This window comes from Aquarana catesbeiana, linkage group LG07, assembly GCF_042186555.1.
Source record: "Aquarana catesbeiana isolate 2022-GZ linkage group LG07, ASM4218655v1, whole genome shotgun sequence".
Taxonomy (NCBI): Eukaryota; Metazoa; Chordata; class Amphibia; order Anura; family Ranidae; genus Aquarana; species Aquarana catesbeiana.
Window position 1 is genome coordinate 118,880,169 of NC_133330.1, and position 19,772 is coordinate 118,899,940.

A 19,772-nucleotide genomic window follows, 5' to 3' on the forward strand; every position below is an offset into this window, starting at 1 on the left:
TGCACACTGTGCAGAGGACCCTGGCTTTGGCCAATTATGGCTCTCTGTATAGACGGCGCTGTGATTGGCCAAGCATGTGGGTCATAGTGCATGCTTGGCCAATCATCAGCCAGCAATGCACTGCAATGCCGCTGTGAATTATGGGCTTTGACGCGCCACTCGAATTTGGCGCGAACAGCCCATAACGTTCGCAATTCAACAAATGGTAGAAACAGGCGATGTTCGAGTCGAACATGGGTTCGACTCGAACTTGAAGCTCATCCCAAGTAGCGAGTCATTGCGCCACCAGGTTCTGGTAGCGTATGGGAGGCCTATACAGGAAAAGTGGCTGGATACCATGTGGTAGACCAACCACTGGCAAATTAGAGGAGGAACCCGTACGAGTTATATCCATAATTAAGTGGGCTACTAGATTGAAATCCCCCCCGATCAGTATGTGGGGTGAGTGAATTCTATCTAAGACCTGAAAGAAGTTCTTAAAAAAAGTGGCCTGAGATGCATTAGGGGCGTACACTGAGGCCAAGGTTATCATTTTGTCCTGTATAGAGCCCTTGACTATAACAAAACGACCGTGCGGGTCTTTGTAAATCTGTTGCTCCTGAAACATCACAGAATTTTTAATACGGACAGCCGCCCCTCTAGAGCTGGACTCATGGGTGGAAAAGTAACATTGTTTAAACGATTTATCCAAATAGGATGGGTGGTTACTGGTGGAGAAATGCATCTCCTGCAGTAGGAGGATGTCAGCATCCAAGGATTTATATGCCCTGAAAGCTTTTCTGCTCTTATGAGGGGAGTAAAACCCCTTAATGTTGTGGGAGATTACCTTAAGACCCATGGTTTGTTAAGAGTGAGAGACTGAAGGTCAGAAGAGAGTCCAGGCCGAGAGGGGTGTTTACATAATAGTCCGCAAAACCCCTGAAAAAAAATATAGTAGATGTAATAAATCTGCGTGGGTGTATCTCCCCATCCGGTGGACATATCTGGTACAGTATCAATAATTATAGCACAATTGCAGTAAGATAACAAGGTTAGTAACTTAAAAAAGGAAAAAAAAGTAAGAAAAAATAGAAAAACCTGTAACTTTGAAACTGGCCAAAAAAAAGGCAATGCATAGTATTGGGGGTAAAATACATAAAGAATGGGTGCTGCGCTAACCTACTGGGGTGGAAGGATACAATCACATATAGCGGTATCAAGTAGATATATTATGAAACGTGATCGGCCCTAGGGTCATACATGGATAGACTTCTTATTAGTCCCAATATCACGCAAAATATCTGATAAACCCTGCAAAAATTATGGTGCAAAATTATGTAAACCTCTGCAAAAAGCACCGACAATGTATATGCAAAAAAACAAAGCAAAAAGGCAATAAAATTGTTTGTCATCCACGTGTAATACTCAGTGCAATTTTGAGCATAAAGTGCTAGTAAAAAATGTGCAAACTGCAATCATATAAAATCACTCTTTATGTATTTTACCACCCATGGGCTTTGTTTGATCCCATTCGGTGCTTGCAGCTGTCCGCGTGCGCATCTCTTCTCACCGGTAGCGCAGGAATAACCCACAATTTTATAATGCATAGTATTGGGGGGTCGGGGGGAGGACCTCTCACTGACCCAAAGAACAATGTTGGTGTGGACCATAGGGTCTAATACTCTACGCCCGTGGGTCCGTGGACTTAGTGTGTACATTAAATCGTTATGTTCAAATACCTGCAGGGGGCCCATGAGCCCGGGCATCACCGAGCAGATTAGAAACCCACAGGCCCCGACCGGTGTAGAGTAGGGGGACAAACAAGTGGACGCGGCTGGAATTCAGCTTCGAGCTGGGAGTGTCCAGTTGCTGTAAGGCATGACGGGAGTTCTCCATTATCAGTAACCTTGAAAAAACAGAAATCAAACAGGGGGAGAAAAAATAAAGTTAGTTTTGGCGTCAATTCTGGCGATCTATTCTGGGTGGTGGGGAGGCCCAAATGGCAGAATGACGAGGAGTGGATGGCATCCTGGGTAAGGCTGCTGCATCGAGGAGGCCTAGTTTCACCAATAGTTCCTTGCCCTCTGTGAGCGTGGTAACAGTGTAAGTCGTGCCGTTATGACGGACCTGAAGCTCGAATGGGAACCCCCAACGATATTGGCTGACTGGAGGACTGATGTGACTTCCTTCATTTTCCTGTGCTTATCCAGGGTGGGGTGGGGGAGATATCTTGCTATATTTGAATGGGGGTACCCTCCTGGGGTATGTTAGGGGTATTTCTTGAGGCCCAAAGGATGTCCTCTTTAAATAAAAAGTCCTTGAGGCATAGCACTATGTCCCTAGAGGGCTTCTCAGGTGGGGGGGTGGGCGCAGTGCTCTATGGATCCTGTCACAGGAAAATGCTGAAAGAGGGGAGTCAGGAAGAAGCGACTGAAACAGCTTCTGGATCGTTGGCAGTAAGTCAGTTACAGACTCAGGGACCCCCATACCCTAAGATTGTTTCGTCTGTTTCTATTGTCCAGGTCCTCGATGTGGGCTTGGAGTTGCAGACAGTCTCAGAAAGGCAATCTTGCTCCTTTCTGAGATCTGAACAGACCAGGGCAAGCCTATCATGTTTAGTTTCTAATAGGTCTGTTCTGCTGCCCAGGGCTACAATTTCCAGGGATAAAGTGTTGGTGGATTTGTGCAGCTCAGATTGAAACTTCTGGGCAATATTGTCATACATCAGGGTGAGACTCTCATCTAAATCTGCTTTAGTGAGTTGCAGAGAATACTCACAGTCTCCAAGGGAGTGTACTGGTGAGGAGGCTGCAGCATGTGGATGTGCCTGCATCTGCTTCGTCTGGGCGCCATCTTGGGACATTGTGCTCTGCTCCCTTACTCTCAACAAGTAAGTTGTTAGGGACTTTTGGGCCTGGTTTACTGCGGCAATTTTTTGGTCCCGGCATGTTCCCCCAGGGGTGCAGGGAGGAATCAGAGGGAAAAAGCGTGTTTGTAGCCCTGTGAAAGTGCTGTTCATCTCTGTGGCTCATGGAGCTCTCAGCTCTTGCTTCCTTCCCGGTTCACGCCATGCATGCGCCCCCCCCCCCCCCCCGGCCCACTTCTTAACAACCAGCTATTCATTGCACCTTGATTGGGCAAAGCTTTACCCAATCACGGCTCAGAATGCACTGTGTAGCGCACAGTGCATTGCAGGACATTCGGCGGGACAAATTTGGGTGTTTGCCTGAAGGGGCGAACAGGCGATGTTCAGGCTGAACTTTTGCTGGGCTTGAACCCATCTCTACTGCTGACATGTTGTCCAGAAAGCACGGCCAGGGACAATATATTTAGTTCAGAGCACACTGGGTAACTCTGCTTGCAACTAGGAAGGATGCAGGACAGAGCTCAGTGCTGGAGCTTGTTTTGCTGCCACATCTCCATACAGCTGGTGGTGATGATGTGAGATCTGTCAGCTCCACCTCCTCCTCCTCCTCCATTCCCTTCTCTTTTAAATTGTCCTATGAACCAAGCTCCTTGAGAAATGAGTGTGTGTTCTCTTCATCTCTCAAGTATGCATGCCCTGAAAGGTGTCACAAGCACACCGGTGACATGTGACACCGGCTTGTGTTCCAGCCCTCACTTTCAGCTCTCCTCCACCATACCAACATCCAGCTGGCCAGGAGACTTTTTCCAGTGTGGACCAGTGCAGTCCACTCACCGGACACTTGAATCTTTATGATGTGCCTGTTTTAAACTTCCAAAATGTGAGTTACATAGTTACATAGTTGGGGAGGTTGAAAAAAGACACAAGTCCATCAAGTCCAACCTGTGTTTGTGCTTTATGTTTATATTACATTGTATCCATCTTCCAGACCGTTTATGAATAAATGAAATAGGATTGGTCCCAGAACAGAACCCTGGGGCACCCTGCTTTCTACACCAGACCATTTCCGAGTACTCCCCATTTATCACCACCCTCTGGACTTGCCCCTGTAGCCAGTTTTTAATCCATGTATTTACCAATTGGTCCATGCCAACAGACCTTAGTTTGTACAGTAAATGTTTATGGGGAACTGTATCGAATGCCTTTGCAAAATCCAGATACACCACGTCTACAAGCCTTCCTTTAAATGGCAGCTCACCTCCTCATAGAAGGTTAATAGATTGGTTTGGCAAGAATGATTCTTCATGAATCCATGCTGATTACTGCTAATGATACTGTTCTCATTACTAAAATCTTGTATATAGTCCGTTATCATCCCCTCCAAGAGCAAACTATTGATGTTAGGCTAACTGGTCTATAGTTTCCAGGGATATATCTTGGTCCTTTTTTAATTATTGGTGATACATTGGCTTTTCTCCAATCAGCTGGTACCATGCCAGTCAATAGACTGTTCATAAAAATTAGGAACAATGGTCTGGCAATTACTTGACTGAGTTCCTTAAATAAAGGACCCTCGGGTGTAAGCCATCAGGTCCTGGTGACTTATTAGTGTTAAGTTTTTCAAGTCTATTTCTAATTCTATCCTCTGTTACCCATGAGGGTGCTTCCTGTGTCGTGTCATGAGGATAAACATTGCAGTCTTGGGGGGGCGTGACCGGATGTAACCCGCGGCGGATGTGTCAGAGGAGAGCTCCGGAGCATCAGAACACAATCCGGTGTAATCCTTCACCATCTGACTGCTGGTGAGCTATACATACACCTAGCTGCCCTTGGCTCTACCCTGGACAGCCATCCAGGGAAGTATTTTTGGTCCGGCTGGACCTCCAGCGTGACCCGCCGCCTGTGGCCTAGTCCGCGGCCTACCGCCTCCGGATCATCCCCGAACAGCGGCAGCCGCTTGGAGCCAGAGTGAGCCATCAATCCTTCCCTCATAGACTGATCAGGCGATACTCCCCCCGCGGTCATCCATAGCGCCAGTGCAAGGATTTAACAGCAGGGGGGAGAGCCGCGCTGCCCAGGAGTCCGCGGCCGCCGCCATCTTGTCCTGGAGGCTGGAATCCATCCTCATGGAGTGTCGGAGGGTGGGCAGCAGGGTTTGGTTGTCCTCCCTAGTCCCCATCCACTGCCTCAAATACCTGGACTCAGCTAATTTAGTGGGATGGCGGAGCAGGTGGCCTATATCTGTGATCCAGAGGCCTGGGATATGCTGCACTGCTGCCCTGGTGAATAACTCAGTGGTGACCTATACAATTGTAACTGTGGGGGGCCCTTTCCTATCCCATATTGCCATAGAAGCTGCAGGCGGACTCTCCATGTGCTCTTTCCTAACAATCCCTTGTCCCCAGATTCATGGGCCCTAAGCACCAGCCCAGAAACTCATCCACACCAAGCCGCCCAGCCCCTGCACCGGCTGCACAGCCTGACCCTTCTCTCATAAGGGGGCTGCAGGCCCCATCTGACTGAGTTAGCCATGGAACCTGGGGCTTCCCCGAGTGCAGCTCTTCCTGCCCCACCCTCTCAGGACAGTACGGCAGTGATCCTGGCCGCAATTGATAAAAGCAAAACCTCCATGCTAGTGAGAATAGATCGCCTAGCTAAGGAATGCAATCTCATTAGAAACGATATGGACAAGATCAGGGGAAGGCTGATAGAATCAGAATCCAGAATTTCTGCCACTGAAGATCTTACAGCTACCCACACCAATACCATAGCGGACTTGCAACGCACGGTACAACTGCTTGTCGCTAAATCCAATGACGCAGAAAACAGAGCGAGACGCAACAACGTCCTAGTCTTGGGTCTCCCGGAGGGGGAGGAGGGGGACCGACCGGCAGAGTTTGCGGAAGAATTCTTCAAAAAACTGCTTGGCCTCATGGATATATCCCCGACATGTCGTTGAGCATGCCCATCGCGTACCCACGGAACGCAATATCCCCGGTGCGAACCCCCAGCCCTTCTTGGTCCACTTCCTCAACTTCAGGGACCGTGATAGGATCCTTTCCGCAGCTTGCATACACCCCTCACTTCCATACGGCAACTCCTCAGTCCTACTGTTTCCGGATTTTTCGGCCGACCTACAGCGTAAAAGGAAGTTCTTCAATGATGTCCGTAAGCGCCTATGTGACAAGGATATTAAATACAGCATGTTGTATCCCAGCCGTCTCTGGGTCCCTCACAATGGCTCGGTCAGGTTCTTCGACTCTCCGGCGGATGCACACAATTGACTGAATACCCTGCGGTAAGCTTGGGATGCCATCCCTCACCACAAATCGCTTGCTGAAATTTATCATAAAGAATCCATCTTCCTTCCGGTTACACGCCGAAAGGGGTTGTTTTTATCCAGTCATCAGTTCTGATGTATAGCTCCTTGGGTCTCATCACCTAAAGTTGTTGCCAGTTGACTCCTATGCCCCTCATGCAGAATTTACCCGTTTATTGGATGGGAGACCAATTTACCCCGGAAGCTGATATGTTTATCTTAACTCCTGACTGCGGTATTTCTCTTGCTAAAGCCATTGCTCACTAGTGATTCTTCTAGTCTAGACATGCATTTCTTCTACCCCGGAGCTACTTTGTTGGTGATAACTAACTGCAGTCTCCAACCCCCCCCAGTTTTTTGTTTTTCGCCAACTGAAGAGGCGTCAGCGGCACTGTAACGCCGCACTCTGGAACTCTTCAAGGAAGTTTGAAGCTCTAAGAGTTTAAGTTTAGGTTTTGGGGGTTAACCTGGCCACAGTTCTTGTTTTCTGTTTTTCTTTTAGGGGTACGTCATGGTCAGTAGGGAGTTTTACAGGTTAATGTTTTTTTTTCTCTATTTTTTGTATGCTCTGTACCCACTGACTGATGTTTATATACCATATGTTCTGTCAAGGCTCACCATAACCAGTGCAAAATCAGTTTTCCGCTCTGCATTCTTCCTCGGTCCCAAGGGGGCCGAACCCCCTCACGTAGGTATTATGCTGTATCATAATCTGTCATTGTCTCCATGGAGCTAAAACTAGTATCATGGAATGTAAGTGGTCTCAATGACAAAGTGAAGAGGGCATTGATGTTCAAATACCTGAATAGTCACAAATAGGGATCAGCTTTGTGTTCGCCGAATTGTGAACGATACTGTATTCAGTTTAGCTAGATCCGTTCCTGTTATCTTGCTACTGACAGGCAGGCTTGTCTTGTTACAGTATTTACAGCTACCTGAAGAAAATTGCTGGTGTTCTTTTGATCCTATTAGTACCACAGTCAGGCAGCTAGACTATTTACAGTTAGTGTAGTGCGTCCTCCTCACAGTGTTCAGTTAAAGCTACAAGTTAGTTTAGTGTGACCTCTGCATAGTGTTCAGCTAAAACTACAAGTTAGTGTAGTGCACAGTGTTCAGCTAAAGCTACAAGTTAGGGTAGTGCGTCCTCCTCACAGTGTTCAGCTAAAACTACAAGTTAGTGTAGTGCGACCTCTGCACAGTGTTCAGCTAAAGCTACAAGTTAGTGTAGTGCGTCCTCCTCACAGTGTTCAGCTAAAACTACAAGTTAGTGTAGTGCGACCTCTGCACAGTGTTCAGCTAAAGCTACCTGTAGAAGGTTGGTGGTGTTTTCTTGATCCTATCACTACCATTTTTAAAACTTTTTTTGTTGCATTGATACATGTCCCTTGGGGCAGGACCCGGGTCCCCAAACCCTTTTTAGGACAATACCATGCAAATTAGCCTTTAAAATTAGCACTTTTGATTTCGAACGTTCGAGTCCCATAGACATCAATGGGGTTCTAACGTTCGTGCAAATTTTCGGTCCGTTCACACGTTCTGGTGCAAACCGAACCGGGGGGTGTTCGGCTCATCCCTAGTCACAAACCCCATATCTTGTTCCTGCAGGAGACGCATCTTCTGGGGAACAAGATTCTGGCTCTACGCAAACCCTGGGTACGGCAATCATTTCATGGGACGTATTCCAGTTATGCAAGGGGAGTGGCCATCTTATTGAACAAATCCCTTGCATATAAGGTCTTGCATCTACAAACTGATCAGGAGGGCCAATTCATAATCCTCTTACTGGAGATCAGAGCGGTGGTCTATGCTTTAGTAAATGTATATATTCCTCCTCCCTTTAACCAGCAGGTCCTCTACAAGTTATATGAGCATTTAGCTGCATTACAGTTCTCCAGACTATACATAGCTGGAGACTTTAACTCTACTTTGGATCCGTCCCTGGACTCATCAAACCCAAATAGGGTGTTTTCACCAGATCTACTTCAATGGGCGCAAGCATTCAATTATACTGAGATCTGGAGATGGAAGCACCAAACGAATAGGGCTTACTCCTTTCACTCCACCACTCACAAATCAGGCTCTAGGATCAACCTGGTCTTTGGTAACACTTGTGCCCTGACAGCGGTGAGGGGGTCTCGTACTTGCCTGCGGGCCTCTCTGATCATGCACCTCTAGAGATCACCCTGGGATTATCGGACACCGGGAGACGAGACTGTTGGCGTTTAGCACCCAAGTGGTTGCAGGACTCGAGGGTGGGGGAGGAAGTCTCTCCTAAATTACAACAATACTGGGAGATCAATGAGGACTCAGCCTCAGTGCAGGTGGACGCCTTTAAGGCCAACACCAGGGGAGAATACATTTCAGCTATCAAAGCGGTTCATTCTGAGATGTCCTGTCAGGTCCAGGCGCTTGAGGAGGGAGAGGCTAGAGCAGCGGAGGCTTTTTCTGGCTCCCCGACTTTGGATCACTTCAGCCAACTAGCTGAGGCAAGCAGAGTATTGTCTCTACATCTTGCCTAGGCCGCACATCTGGAATTAAGTTCCCTGGCAGGGAGGATATTTGAGTCCGGAGACAAAAATGGCAAACTCCTAGCGAATTTAGTTGCGGACTCTAAAATGCAGACAGTGGTATCAGAAATCCGTGGTTCGGATGGTCAGGTAATCTCTACTCCTGAGCTAATTCTAAATGAATTCAGATCCTTCTATGAAAACTTATATAAGGCAGTCCCTGGCTGGCCTGAAGATCGGTGTAGGGAGTTTTTGCATTCCCTGCACCTACCCACTCTTTCGCAGGAGGATCTCAAATTTTTGGACAAAGATTTTACCACCGAGGAGATTGAGGAGGCAATTTGTTCATTCCCCAGTGGCAAAACACCGTGACCAGATGGTCTACCTGGGGAGTGGTACAGAATGTATGCCTCATTAATTGCACCAAAGCTATTAAAGGTCTTCTCTGAAAGTAAAAAACAGATGTCCTTGCCCCCTTCTATGTATCAGGCACACATAGTCCTTATCCCTAAGCCCGGCAAAGACATATCCCTCTGCGCTTCCTATAGGCCGATCTCCTTGCTGAACTATGATCTCAAGATTTTAACAAAAATATTAGCAACCAGGCTGCGGACGATTCTCCCATCCCTGATTAATATAAATCAGACTGGTTTCATGCCTGGGAAATCAACAGATATAAATTTACATAGATTGTTTACACATCTTCAGCTACCTCCCACAGAGTCTTCCACGAGAGTAATGGTTACACTAGACATTGAAAAGGCGTTTGATTCGGTGGCATGGCCCTTCATGTCTTCAGTCCTAGAGGTTATGGGTTTTGGATAAATATTCCGAAGGTGGATAGATATTCTATATAAGGACCTGACGGCGCAAATAAAATTTAATGGTGCTCTGTCGGCGCCCTTTTCTGTTAGAAGAGGTACGAGGCAAGGTTGTCCACTGTCACCGGCTCTCTTTGCCTTGGTGATGGAACCACTTGCCTCGGCCCTCAGACAGGCGGACGGGTTAGGGGCATACAGGTGGGATCCACACATGAAAAAGTTGCTTTATACGCAGACAATCTTATTCTTTTTTTGAGTGACCCTGCCCAGTCCTTTCGAGAGACGCTGACCGTTCTGTCCAATTTCACTAGCTGTTCGGGACTCAAGGTAAACTGGGCTAAATCCCAAATCTTACCGATAAATAAAGCTGCAAAGGAAGTAGCAGATCCCAACCTTCCATTACTATGGACAGACAAAATTAAATACCTAGGTATTCACATCTCCACATCTACCTCTGACTACTACACCCTTAACTTGGAGCCACTGATACAAATGACAAGGACAAGACTGAAGACATGGGCACATCTCACATTATCTTTAAGCGGGAGGATTAATTTATTTAAGATGAAGCTTCTGCCTGCCTTCCTTTATGCTCTCAGACATGCCTCTGTCTGGATCCCAAAAAAAGTATTTCGCCTGATAAACTCCATTTTATAATCTTTTCTCTGGGGAACCGGTCAACCGAGATTTAGACTGACAGTGCTACAGAGGCCTTGGGGAGAGGAAGGTCTGGCTTGTCTGGACCTCCATTCCTATTTTGTGGCAGCTCTGTTATCACACGCCCACAACTGGCTGGTCTCTGATGAGTCTAACGCAGCAGTAGTCCTGGAAGCAGCACGTCTGGGGTCTTATGAGGCGCTACGAAACCTACTTTACCGGGGTCCCAGGGCTCCCTTCCCTCTTTCAACAGTAATGAGAGCGGTCATACGGGCGTGGTCGGTGGAAAATTCCATGCACCCCATACTTTCTGGACACATTTCCCAGTATAGCCCTCTTTGTCAGAATTCGAGTCCATTCCCGACCCTAGTGTATGGGCATGCAAAGGCATCAAATATGTAAATCAGATCTGTATTGAAGGCCGACTGCAGACTTTTGACAGTTTGAAACAACAATATAATTTACCTAACTCTCACTTGTTTAGATTCCTGCAGCTTAGACACGCCTTCAACACTCAGTTTGAAAATGCCCAAGTGGCCTTTTACACCTCAAATCTTGAAACTTTGCTCAGGGACGAAGCGGTAACTAAACCCTTATCCACCATATACAAAGCGTTACTCCCTAACGTCCACACAGGACTAGAAAATCTTAAGGCAAAGTGGGTAGTAGATTTCCCTATATTAGACACAGAAGATTGAGAAGAAATTTGGGAATGTCCCTTTTCACAGCTAGTATCAGCTAGAGATAAATTAATACAATTTAAAATAGTATATAAGGTGTATTACTATTATTATTTTTGAGGAGGGGTCGTAGGCACGTTCAGATGTGACTGAGGTTGAGCGGGCAGTGATCTGCCTGCTCCGTGATGTACCATGCTCACTCAGGTAGTGCTCTGACACCTGACACCTGATACTCCTGAGTCCTAAACTTCTATTCCACCGATGCTTGGATTGCTGAGAAGCGGAGGAGCTGAGGAGTTGGGGAATGAGCTCTCCTAAAAAAACGCTAAAGCTGCTAAAAATTTAAAACCAATCTAAGCTCTCCAGGATAGCGAGGGTACAGGGAAGTGGAGACGCACTATATTCCACCTGCTCGTTTGGGTATGGGCAAGCCTCGGTCTCCCCATACCTCAGCCGTTTGTTTCCCCTCCTACTGTTCTTGCCATACCTGAGGTCAGGACATCTCTGAATGCTGGGCGGGACAGGAGAACGGAGGAATTCCAGAAAGCACAGGATGATAAAAACACTGAACACCTGTTGACTCCCCCTCTTGGCTTGAAGAAATCTGAACCCTCAGCCAAAAGTTCACCGGCTCATGAGTGTGGCTATATGGCTATAAAATGCTATAAAAAGCAATAATTAGGGGCATTAGATGCTATAATATCGGCTTTAGCAGTAACAGTAACAGCAGTAATAGCACGGCACTTTGCCTCTCTGGAGAAGGAAAGATAAGGAAGATAAAAGCAGTGGCAGCTGTGGTAAGTGTGCATTCTCCTTTTTTTCTTTTTTTTCACAGACTTTGTATGTTCATTCTGCTTCTGGACTACATTAAGATATGTTGTATAGTATTTAACACTACCACATGCTGCCATATACTATTAAAAACTGCTAAACACTTCAGTATTTTGCTTCAGCAGTTTATCGCATTGAGGTTTTTCTGCCATATAATGCTATATTCCACTGCCATTAAAAACTGCTAAACTGTCAAACTGTTGCCTCAGCATTCTATACCATATACCATCAAAAACTCCTAAAACAGCCAAAACTAAATTGCCAAACTGCTGCTTCAACAATCTATTGTACTGCTGTTTTTTGGCTACCTCTGCTACTGTGACAAAAACTGTAACTAAATATCTTTTTTGTTTGCTCAAAGACATACTACATATTTCTATTGTTACATAGTGCTACATATAAATGCTATAAAACTATCCGGTCTACTACTAAATTTCACAACTGAAGGGGTTGGTTTTTTTCTCAAAGACTGATAGCAGTAATTGAATCATTTTCATTTGATATCTTGCTGTGGATACTGATGTACTGGGGAATTGTTGCTACTAGCTATCTATTGACGGACTGACTTAAAAAGCTGATAACTATAAGTTGTTGTGGATAGTGTGAATAGTGTCAACCACTAGTAATAAACAACTGTTGCAAATTAAAAATAAAAAACTTGGCATGTTGACGGACTGTGTTTGTTTTATATTCCACTAACTGCTGAGTGGAAGTCATATGCCTAGAGTTATAACAGCTAACGGTTCACAGCAAATAATGACATATATCCTACTTATATAAAAGACATATCAAATTGCTATTAAAATAGCAGAAATATTGTGGAATGAGCTAAAGGAGACTAATTATATCAAGGTGTTAGCATTGCGAACAGCTAATAAACTATTGCCACCTCTAAACATCTATTAGCAAACGCTATCTGAAACCACAGTGGAATATGACACGACAAAGGAGGAGGGAACAGCATGCAGAAATGGAGAAAGCATTGAAAATTAATGAGGAGTCTTATATAGTAGGCCCAGACAAAAAACAATCCATGAAAAGTCAGAAAGAGCAGAAAAAAGGGCCTATAGGAAACCTAGCTAATCAAGGAATAGACTCTCTCAACCAAGCAAAATCCATTGTGAAAGAAAGCAGTGAACTAGTGGTAGATCTGGACATAATGGAAAACTCGCAGATGGAGCACGAAACAATACAGACATCACAGATCCCACGAGTCTCATGGGAATTGGAGGGGAGATCGATCGCAAATACGTCTGTGGTATCAGTAACAGATCCCAGTGGATGTACAGAGACACCAGATTATGAGATGAACAGACAAGAAATAGATGTAACACAAATAAATAAAGATGTAAATATATGGCGGAACACCACCACCCCCCCTGTAATGGCGGAACCAACCTTGAGAGACATGGCAGTATGGCAGTACAGGCCTGTGATAATTCACTGTTATCATTAACAAATCAAATGTCAGAACTAAAAGGAGATATCGCAACTATGAGACATGAGAATCAGAAAATATGTGAAAGAACTACTGCGGTGGAAACAAGAGTAGGAGAATTGGAGGACTCAATACCGATGATAAAAAAGGATATACATCTGATAAAAACACAGATAAGGGATCAAACTCAAAGAATGGAAGGAATGGAGAATAGACAAAGACACAATAATGTCTGTATACTAGGTCTACCGGAACAAGAAGAAGGCCAATTAGCTGTTACATTTTTTGAAAAATGGTTAATGGACATTTTTGGGGTGGAGGGCTTCTCAAAAACGTTTGCAATAGAACGAGCACATCGCATAACAAGTCGTGCCCCCTCCGCTGGAGGAAGACCTAGGCCAATTATTATTAGGTTATTAAATTGCCAAGACAGAGATAATATATTGTCTAAAGCAAGACAGAGAGGCAGTACTGAGTATAAGGGCAACAAAGTGTCCTTCTACCCAGACTTCTCGGTAGAAGTACAGAAGCAGAGGGCGAAATTTACGGAAGTTAAACAGTGCTTATTTGCACTGAAGTTTAAATATGCAATGCTGTTTCCGGCAAAACTACGCATTACAGATTGGGATGAAGTTCAGTTTTTTGATACACCAGACGCAGTTAATACGTGGCTGGATAGGAGGCAGGAGTAGTTTGGGTATAAGGATCGAAGAATAGATGAGAAGAGTCGGGGTGAGAGGGTCATACTCTCTCCCCCACCTGGGTAGATATATGGTATGGATGTAACTTTGGAAATGGCTACAGTGGGCCCCCTGTATGGGTCCCGTGTGGACAAGAAGCATATTGGTGTAGCTGATCCCTCCCCCCCTTTGGGGAGGGACTCTCAGCTTGGAATGGTAGTGTCCAGATACAGATTGAAGTGAGATGGGAGGGGGGAAGGAGGGATGGAAGTAGTAGGATTTTATGTAGTGAAGGAGGTTGGGGGGAGGGGGGGTCACAAGGGTGGGTTGTGTGTGTGGGTGGGCTTTTTTTTTTTTTTCGTTTTGTTTCTTACTTTTTTCTTTTTTCCCATTTTTCTCCTCCTCCTCCCCTCTTGGCCCTCTCTCCCTCTCCTACCCTTCGGGGATTTCTGCTATGCCCCAAAAAATTCTTATTCTATATTTGTATTCTTGTCTTCTTTTGATGAAAGATGACAAGTGAAATTAAAGTGATGTCATGGAATGTCAGAGGATCGGGGGATAGTAGAAAGAGATGTGCGGTAAAAGAACTAATTGAATTCTATAATCCTGCAATAGTCTGCCTACAGGAGACACATAAGGGGAATGAGGATGACAAAATGTTTCGTACATTTAAATATAAATATGAATTTCATGCTACATATTCTACATACTCCCGTGGCGTGAGTATTTTGATTTCAAACTCTATTAGGTTTACCTGTAAGCAGAGTATTAAAGATCCGGCTTGTCAATATTTGATGCTATTATGCTCCATAAATGATAGAATAATCTTCTTGGTGAATGTGTATATTCCCCCTCCATATAAAGACGAAGTATTAAAAAAGGTTTTTGAAAAAATGGCACAACTGCCTGATGTTCCAACAGTGATAATTAGGGACTTTAATAATGTACTAAATGAAGAGTTGGACAGGCAAAGTAACAAAAAGAGTAATGGGAGGGGAAAGGCCACAAGATGGGCCAGTCAGATACAAGAGATGGGTCTATCAGATATATGGAGAGTAAGATTCCCGGTTAGTAAAGAATACTCATGCTATTCAAGTACTTATGGATAACTATCCAGAATTGACATGGCCTTGGGAAATGGTCATTTTTTCCCATTAGTAAAAATAATTCAGTACGAAGCAAGGGGAATCTCGGACCACTCTCCATTAACTGTGACTTTGGAGTGGACGGAACACCTGATCCAGCCAATGTGGAAAGTCAATCCACAGTGGCTATCCTTGATCCCAGAAAGTAGTCAAATAAAACAACTGCTAATGGGCTTTTTTGGAGATAATAAGGGCTCAACTTCAGTGATGATGGTGTGGGATACAATAAAAGCATACCTTAGAGGCCTAATAATTAAAGAAATATCTAAAATGAAATTAGCCACAAGACAGGGGGAGGAAGAGGTAACCCAGAGAGTTAAGCAAACAGAACAAGAATGCACATCAGATCCCAATAGGGAGAAATTTGGAGCATGGCAGGATGCGCAGAAGCTATATAAAAATCTAGCTATAACTAAGGCAGAGAATAATACATTCTTGCAGAACCAAAAGCACTACGAAATGGGGGAACAGGTGGGTCATATGTTAGCAATGATAACACGGAACCAGGAAGGCTCATCCACTATAGCTGCCACTGAAAACAGAAAGGGGATAGTAAAGTATGATACAGAGGGCATCCAAAAGATATTTGTAGATTTCTATTCACGGTTGTATGAATCTGAAAACTTAAATATAAGGGAAAAGACTGAACAATTCTTAGATAATTTAACTATGCCCAAGCTGACCTCAATGGAAAGGGAATCCTTGGATATTCCTATAACTATGGCAGAGCTGGAGGAAGCGGTGGGACAAATTCAAAACAACAAAGTTCCAGGGATGGATGGACTCCCCGTGGAGATATATAAACTATACGGTCAGATCTTGATCCCAGAACTTCTCGAAGTACTCAATGAAGCATATGTCACACGGGAACTCCCTAAATCAATGATGGAAACAATAATAATCATAATTCTAAAACCGGATAAAGATCCACTAAAGCCCAGTTCTTATTGCCCAATATCTCTCCTTACATCTGATGTCAAAATATTAGCTAAGGTCTTGGCAAATAGGTTATCTAGACACATTGATACTTTGATCCATAGGGATCAAACAGGTTTCATCTCCTCCAGATCAGCAGCAACAAATATTCGCAGGCTCTTTTTGAATCTGCAATTGCCAATGGATAACGGGGGAGCTGGTGCCATTCGTCGTTGGATGCCCAGAAGGCATTTGACATGGTACAATGGGAGTATCTATGGATGGTATTGATAGCCTTTGGTATAGGTCCAGGCTTTATAACCTGGCTAAAACTATTATATAAAGATCCTAGGGCAAGGCTGAGGATCAATGACACTATGTCACCAGCTTTCCCGTTATCCCGGGGAACTAGACAAGGCTGCCCTCTATCCCCGTTGCTGTTTGCATTGGCAGTGGAACCATTGGCCGCCGCGATTAGACAGTCTTCGGGGATGGAGGGATTCCGATGTGCATGAAGAGAGGACAAAATAGCCCTATATGCAGATGATGCCTTAATCTTTCTGAGCGACCCCACAAAATCTTTAGAGGAACTCATGACACTTGCATCTGCATTTAGACAGTTTTCTGGGTTTCGCATCAACTGGGAGAAGTCGGTATTGATGCTGCTATATAACGCAAAAATTTCATTACCAGACTGTGCAAAACAAATTCAAATAAAACATAAAATTAATTATTTAGGGATCCAGGTAACACGAAAAGTGGGGGACTATGTGGACCTTAACCTAAGACCACTTTTGACTAGGCTTAAAGATAAATGTCAGACCTGGTGCAAACTCCCATTAACTGTGTTTGGCAGAGCCAATCTTATAAAGATGATTTGGGCCCCACAATTATTGTATATTTTTCATAACTGCCCGATGTGGATAGCCGCATTTTGGTTTAAAGGGATAGAATCGCTTTTTCGCAAACTCATTTGAAAGAAAAAATATGCACGTATTAAATTAACAACCTTAATGCTGGCTAAAGATGAGGGGGGACGCTGTATCCCCCATCCAAAAAAAATATTTTTTGGCTTCACAAACCCAGCAATTTTTTGGCTGGACAGAGGTAGATGAGAATGATCCCATACAGGGGTTAATACTTCCACTGGGTAAGGGATATTCACTGATGTCCCTACTAGAGACAAAAACATTTCAAAAAGATAAGAAATTCATGACAGGCGAGCTATTCAATAAGGTATGGCTAGCAATAAAAAAGATTACTAGCATTACAGGTTATACTTCCTATACAACAATATGGAATAACGCAAACTATGAGGAAGTGCAGAGATTGGAGGGATTTGGGCTTTGGCAAATTCAGGGGCTGAGATATGTGGAACAACTGTTTTGGAATGATAACATAAAATCATTTGTGCAAATATCTGAGGAATTCGGGATTCCAAGACAGAGGTTCTTTCAGTATCTCCAGCTTAGACATGCCTTTCATGTCCAGGCCCATACATCTGTATTTAATGTCTCTAAAATAACAATATTGTTGAAGAAAAGGGATCAAAAGAAGGGACTTATCGCTAAAATATATTAGATATTGCAGTGTAAATTTAAGGAAGCGGTAGCGGTACCGGCCAGGGCGGTGGCAGCCGGGGCGCAGTGGGAACAAGACCTGGGAGCACTGACTGACACTCAGTGGTCGGAGGTCTTGTCTGCGATCCCAAAGGTATCTCTGTCAGCTACTCAAAAATTAACACAACTTTTTATTACACATAGATCATACTATACTCCCGAAAAACTATTTAAGTGGAAATGCAGGGAATCCCCCTTATGCCCCTGGTGTAGTGGTGCACCGGCTAATCTAATACACATGTTGTGGAAATGCTCCAAACTCCATCGATATTGGCAGGATATAATTAAAAACATAAATAGCGCATTGGGTATAGAAATTTCACTAGACCCAAATTTATGTTTATTAAATATATATAACCAAATATTTCAAAACATACCCACATCGCAATGACAAGAGGCTTGTTTCAGGCACGAAAGCTAATAGCTCAGAAATGGATATCTATATACCCCCCAATGGTCGAAGAATGGAGAACACAAATAAAAGAAACCATAATAAAGGAGGAATTTATTTATACACATAGAGGGAGCCGAGATAAATTTGATGCTATCTGGAAAAGCTGGTTAGAGGCCTGGGACAATGAAAATAAAAGATGAATCAATATGGGAGAGGGACAATATTGGGAGAGAATGGGAGGATGGGGGGAGGGCTTTTGGGGTCGAGGGGGGGAGAGATACAGTAGGGGAAGAAATATTCTTTGTTGTTGGGGTTTTTTTTTTGCTTTTAGTTTTTGTTTTTTGTTTTTTTTTTTGTTTTTTGTTTTTTTTGGGGTGGGTGAATGCCAGAAGTAAGATTATGTATCTGGAATAAAATGTATGTATAAATGTATAACTTGTACTGCTATGAAAAGAATAAAAAAAGTACTGAATTGAAAAAAAAAGGTGTATTACACGCCCGTACGCCTACACAAAATTTATCCATCTTTTCCTACTTCTTGCTGGAGATGCATCTCACTCGCTGCAGACTTCATCCATATTTTTAGGAGCTGTCCTCAGATTGAAATTTTCTGGGCTGCGGTAACCAATTTTATTTTGACTGTCACCACTGTTCCTGTACCCACTGTCTGTAGAAGTATGTCTGTTAGGACTTGTAGAACCACTGGCCCCACACTGGGCAATCAGAACCCTGCTTGGGTTATTACTATACTATGCCTGTACATCTGTAGTACTCAGATGGAAGGCCTCGACCGCACCCTGAATAAATTGTTGGAAGAGGTTAGTGAACGCAGCTCTACCACTGTACAAGGCTACTTACCTTTCACCAGGCTGTGCCAAAAAATTTCACAAAATATGAGATATTTGGACGGAATCTCTGTCCACTAATGCAGATTCAATGGACGATTAGTAAGGCTCTATTAAGTACCAAGAATGGCCCAAGTGGCATCTCTGATCTCATAAATGTCCATGGGTTGCTCGGTCAATGATTATGAGGTGGGGGGGATGTAGATATGTAATTGTAATGTACACTTCACTGAAAATATAGGTATACTTAGAATTGGAGGTTTGCTTTGGGTATTCTGCACAGGTGGTTGAGCGTAAAACGGTTTAGTTATCACTAAATATATTTTTATATGTAATTGTCCTTATTTTTCTCTTAGTTTTTGTAGTTGTAGTAACCGAGCCTGGGTATGCCCAATAGGCTCTGTATTGTTTTTGTATTCAAACTGAAAATACAATAAAAATGATTTAAAAAACAAAAAAAAACAAAAAATAAAAAACATTGCAGTCTTGGTTACTGAATCCCCCCATTTCCCTTGTGAAGACTGAGGAGATGAATAAATTAAAAACCTTTGCAATCTCTCCATCTGTTGTAACCAGATTGCCTTCATCATTCTTTATGGGGCCAATATGTTCTGACCTCCATTTCTTTATAGAATTTCTTGCTCTTTTTTACTCTCCTCCGCTATGTGCCTTTTGCGTTTGCGATCTTAGCCACCTTTATTACACCCTTACATTTTTTATTACATTCTTTGTAATGTTGGAATTCTGATGATGACTCCTCAGCCTTGTATTGTTTAAAGGCCTTCACCTTTGCTTTTATATGGATTTTTACGTTGGAGTTAAGCCACCCAGGACTTTTATTAGCTCTTTTAAATTTATTTCCCATTGGGATGCACTGGGCAATACCTTTATTCAATATGCTCTTAAAGCACTCCCATTTTTCCACTGTGTTCTTTGTTCCTAGGATTTTATCCCATTTAATATCTTCTAGCAAGGAGTGCAGTTTAGGGAAGTTGGCCCTTTTGAAATTCAGTGTCTTTGTATTACCCTTGTGTTTCCTATTTGTGTGATTTATGTTGAAACGAATTGACCTGTGA